Here is a 6105-nt window from a genome sequence, read left to right as displayed (position 1 = left end):
CCAGTTTATGCAAAATAAACATAATAACATTAAAATAACATTATTTTACTAAATGAAGTGGTTGTGTTACCAAACGTGTGTCAGAAGTAACTCATGTATAGTTCCACATTTTTATGTTATTGCGCCCTACAGCAAAAAGTGAAAGAAAAACAAGAATTCAATAAGGGAGATAATGATAAACATTATGTAGCTATATGTTGTATGACTTCCCTTGTCTTTTTACTCTGTTGTTGTGTTCTTGTACCTTGCATGTAAAGTTAACACGCATGTAGACCTCAAAGCCAGTTGATTTAATAAAAGAAAACAAAAGATGGCTGCCTGTCAGTGAGCCTGGTGTGATATTGACGGCACACCTCATCTTCCCTCTGTGCCCGGGCCTGCCAGCAGAGAGCAGATCTGTTGCTCTGGCTGCAAAATATTAACAACCCTGCACGCTATCTGTCACCAAGTCAGCTGACATATGGGCCTCATATGCTCAAAACTCATCTCCTACAGGTTTCCTTTTCCTTCCATGTAAAATGTGCACACAGAAGTAAAAGCTCTTCTTTAGATCTCTTAATAGCCATTCATTCCAAAATGTCTTCTGTCCTGTTGAAGCTTATTTAGAGACACATGCGTCTTGTCAAATATAAACTATAAGTAACTTCAAATAAAGACAATTGTTACAGCTACTGCATATGCTGAAATCTTAGTTGATAACTGTTACCAATCAGATGGTCAGTTAATGCAGCACCAATTAGGCAAAAACTACATCTAGGAAGTTTTATTTGGGCATTAATTAGGGGAGCATTCAGGACTACACAGCCTGTAGTGTGATTTGTAATCATTTGATTGCAATTTGTAAAATATACCAAATAATATCCTACATATGTCATTCATCAATCATTGCTTGAAATCAGTTATTGTAAATTGGCTTGTATGGTTTTTTTTTAACGAGTATACCTTCTCGCTCATCGAGTATGTCCTTCACTTCCTAATCCACCCGTCCTGCTTGACATTTCATCTTCCCTGCATTCTCAGACAATAAACAACATCTTTTTTAATACTAGCTCCCATGATCAAGCTCCTTATCATAAAAAAAAGGCATAAAACTGTCCTGGTTTTTACAGTCAACAAGTTAATTTGTTGTCTAACAGGTGTGTATTAACTGCGGTGGTGAGTGGGCGGAGCAGGGTGCCTCATGAACAGACTGGCTCTGTCCTTGCACTTCATGGTGGTCCATCTGCCATGCAGGCCTGACGGGCTGACTGACTATCTCTCTGCTGCTCCAAAGTCATCTCCATATCCTTCTGTTTATATCTGTGTGTCAGACGATAAATCTGTCTGTCATCTGTCTGCTTTCCTCACAGACATGTGATTCTGGCCTGTGTTAAAGTTCCTATATAAACATACTGTCCCAAAGCCTGAGCTGGAGCCTGAAAGGTGAAGACAGATGAGTTGCAGGCGGCAAAGCAAAAGGATGAGAATTGTGGTTTTATGGACATAAAACCACAGAAAAGAGAATAATAATCTCATTCATTATATTAAATCCCATCATTCATGAAGTTAACATTAATTTAATGAATGACTAAGTTACCTCACAAGCAAGGGGTCATACTCTCTAGAAGTCCAGGGAGAACAGATCAAATTGAAGGCCGAGTTCGAAGACACGTGTGGTCCGAGTAAGGGCGGCGGAAGTACGGGCCTAGTGCCTAAACCTAACCTAAACCTAACCGATTTGGCGTCCGTGCTGGTGTGATCCCATTGCAAAATGCTGGTTTTTCAAAATACGTTTTTATTTAGTTGTTTGGCCTCATTATGTTGGTTTGTTTCCATGCATTATCAACCCCTGGCTGTGACTTAATTATCTTGTTCTCACACATTTAGACTATGGTAGGATATAATAATATATTTTTCAGTTATTGGTGGTGAATTGGCTTATTAAATATAACTTTAAATACGTTTATAGATAGGAGAAAACAAATCATGACAACAGCTGACAGTATCTGTCGTGTAAGTTATTGAAATGTCCGTGTTCCTGTGAACGCAGCATCACACTACTGTTGCGCTAACTGCTCAGAAAGGTTTGTTATTGCTTTTCTACTCAAGGTAACAATGCACTCTCCAGTTATTATATTTAAATCACTTAAGTGGGAATGTGTCTATTACCCCAACTTTGTTGTGATCTCCGGTCGTAAGTGCAGTGAGGATAACTTAATATCGCTAATGTTAAGCTCCAACACGTGTCACACTGTTGGTCAGACTAGTTAGCTAATAAGCAAAGCTAAATGAATCATTGTAATGGTGAGTTAACGATGCATCTCTTGTTAACATCTCTGCAGTTGCTAACAACAAAATAATATTGCTGTTATTGCCTCAGATAATCAAATGAAGTGTTTCATGAAAGGTAACAGCTAGTCATGCCATGGAAACGAGAAGAATTCAAGTTGAAGACATTTAGAAGTCAGTTTGTGTGTGCTGCATATTTCGTTATCACTAACAAAAACATGATACTGATTTACAACTAACAACCTACTGTCGGTCCTCAGGAGTGAGGTAATCAGTCTCCATATTCACAGCATTTAATCAGTCATAGTAGGAAACGCACAGGTGTTACCAATAACATGAACATGTCTCTGTTCTATTCAAGTGTCCCAGTTATCCATGACAGAGTGGCAGAGAACCTACATGCATTAAATAAGATAAAATGTATGTATATAGCCCAATATCACACATTACACATTTGTCTCAGTAGGCTGGACAGCATACTACACCCTCTGTCCTTAGACCCTCGCACCGTGGAAAACCTCCCTAAAAGAAACCCCACAATTAAAGGGGGGAAATGGAAGAAACCTCAGGGAGAGCAACGGAGGAGAGATCCCTCTCCCAGGATGGACAGATGTGCAATAGATGTCATGTTTTGAGAATAAACAACATAGTAAAATTACAACATGATGTGATCAAATATGAAAAAGATGGCTCCAGGAGGATGTCAAAAAATCTTCCCGGTGCCTCCAAAAAAACCAACATTAACGTGAGAGAGAGAGAGAGAGAGAGACAGAGAGAGACAGAGAGACACGTTCCCAGTTCACCCGCACTACCCGTTTGGGTTTACCAGGTCTGTCCAGAGTCTTCCCCCACCCCTTGATCCAACTCACCACCAGATGGTGATCAGTCGACAGCTCCGCACCTCTCTTCACCCGAGTGTCCAAAACATGCGGCCTCAGATCAGATGATACGATTACGAAATCGATCATTGACCTTTGGCCTAGGGTGCTCTGGTACCACGTGCACTTATGAGCATCCTTATGTTCGAACATGGTGTTTGTTATGGCCATTCCATGGCTAGCACAGAAGTCCAACAACAAACGACCGTTCGGGTTTAGATCAGGGAGGCCCTTCCTCCCAATCACGCCTCTCCAGGTGTCTCCATCGTTTCCCACGTGTGCGTTGAAGTCTCCCAGCAAGACTACGGAGTCCCCTACTGGAGCCCCCTGCAGGGCTCCATTCAGGGTCTCCAAGAAGGCCGAATACTCAGAACTGCGGTTTGGGGCATAGGCACAAACAACAGTCAGAGTTTTCCCCCCCATAACCCGAAGGCGTAGGGAGGCGACCCTCTCGTCCACCGGGATAAACTCCAACGTAGCGGACCAGCAAAATTAAATTTAACCATAGTTAATATTATTATTTAACTTACACCTGTGCTTATTTACAAGCCAAAATGTCTTCAATAAAAATGGCCTTTTTACTGTTGCAACTAGCTAGCTAACATGAGTAAAAAGCAAAACAGTTAAACCTTTGAAAAAGCTTGAGTGTTTGTTCGGAGGAAGTAGGGAAGCTAAAATGCTGAATGTGTTTATTGTAATAAACAAATTGTTGACCTGTATTTCAGGTATGTTGTGTTAAACCAAACGCAGGTGGCTTTGGTGGCAGTAAGTGCTTCACACACCAAGCTAGTGCTCACTGTGGAGTCCATAGAACTTGTTTGTATTTAACATGTCCATTTGTCTTTATGGTTTGTTATCTAACATATTTAGTATAATCAGGTTTGTGTAGTGAGTTAGCTATTAGCCAGTCTAGCCACGCTAGCCTATAAGCAGGGCTGAACCGAATATCTGGCAGACCGGGCACTTTCTCTGTGGGTTGACACAGCTCTCTTGTTTTTTTTTCTTGCAAAAAAAAAGGTGCTAAAACAGATAAGACAGACAAAGGAAGACAGTCCCTTAAGGCATATGCTGGCAAATGTGCTAAACTTACTGATATGTTTGCTGCAGGACCTTCTTCAGCACGGTCCGTGGCTGACGACGGTGGTGACGGGACCAGTGAGGACGATGACGAGAGGGGGATTAGAACTCGCGGTAAGCAGAAACTAACAATGGGCTGTCTGCCTGGCTCAACAATATGCAATGAGAGATTAGCATTTGGCTATGCTACTCTGGAGTCCAGGCAGGAACCCATTACGATCCACTTGATACAATTGAGCAAAAAAGGTTGTATGCTAGCTAGTGTATGCAAAGTTATGTTGATAACATAAAAACAAATTCTTCACGCTTTACTCTATTTCCATTTGTCTAGCTTACTACTTTTATGAAGGCAGGTGTAGTTAGTTTGCTAGCTAGCTAGCTAGTTATGACGTCAATATTATGGTGTAGGGAGGTCACAGTGGCTAGCTAACACATTGTGCACACTCGCATTCAGGCTTGTAAGCTGCGTCTCAGCTGTAGCCATCTGGTGGCGGGAGACTGACCCATTCAAATAGTAGGAAATGGCAGACTTTTGTGCTGCTTTTGGATGTTCTAACAAAAGAAATGCCAAAGATGCTGTATGTACATCAGTGTTTTCCCTACCATTGAAATTCAAGGTGTTTATTTATTTTTTCTAGATATTTTTTTTTAATTTATTTTTTAATATTCACAACTCACTCTTCACATTGACAGGTGCTCTTTTATTAAATAAACTAAACGCTTATGTTATTCATGTGCACGTTTCAGTTTGTACTGTCTACTTAGCGCATTCACATTCTCTCCTTCGCTCAGTTTTGCGAAGGGCGGGGCTTTGCAGCTGACGCACACACGTGCGCACACACCTATAGTCAGAGCGGAGGAGAGGAGAGAACTAAATAGAATCCCCCCCCACCCCCGTAGCACGGTCAGCACCCCCCCAAAGCAGTAAAGCTAGGGGAAACACTGTACATGTGTTTGTGATGCACACTGGCCAAGACAATTAGTAAACACTTGCTAGTGGCTAGTAAGCTAGCTCTCGTATGTTTTCTCTGGTGAGCTAAAAATATCTTTTGATGTGGGTCATTATTTGTCATTATCTTGGTACCGTAAGTTGTTTTGTATTCATTGGGACCGGAAATAAACCTGTTTGGGAGCTAGCTTTTGTATGGTTGTTGATGGACAATATAGAGAAATGAAATTGAGGCATCCGTGTGTTTTTATTAATTTATTGTACAACAATTTGTCCATTAACAGTAGTCAAGTGTGAGGTCAATGCAGCTTTTTTGCCCCTTTTTATCAGGGAATCTAATAATTCTGGAACTGATTGTATCATTATGTTAAAACCTCCTCCAATTGTATCTCTCGCCATGTCTCGTTGAGCCAGGTTGAGCTAGCATCCCCAGAGGAGAAGAGTGTCAGGGAGAGAGAAGCGCAAGTAGCAGGAGGACATAGATTACTTGCCCGCCCTGAGCCTTCTATGTTACAGATATTTTTAGATCACCACCCTCAACAGAATACTAGGAATCCAGTAGTGCAGAAGGTATTCCTTTTTAAATATGGCACCAGCAGAACTCGCATATCACTGATTCTTGAGAATTTGGATAAAACAGGTTTTAAATTGTATTTATTTATTTATTGTTAAGAAATCTAAACGTATGTGTTTATAGAACAAGGTCTCAGCAATCGAGCAATATTTCTGGGCAACCTCCTGATTTTGTCATTTTTTCATAAATTATGTGTTTTCCTGTCGTTGCTCAGTATTGTGCAACTTTTATCATTAGCATTAAATATACAAAATAATAATTGTGGACATTAAAAAAAATCACATTTTTGATTTCAAATAGACATTCACTTCAATACATCAACTGCATTGGAGGAACATATTGTAGACATCTTCATTTAA

Source organism: Cottoperca gobio, chromosome 1 (genome assembly GCF_900634415.1).
Source record: "Cottoperca gobio chromosome 1, fCotGob3.1, whole genome shotgun sequence".
NCBI classification, from domain to species: Eukaryota; Metazoa; Chordata; class Actinopteri; order Perciformes; family Bovichtidae; genus Cottoperca; species Cottoperca gobio.
The sequence above is the reverse complement of the archived record's forward strand: the minus strand, read 5'-3'. Positions refer to the sequence as shown.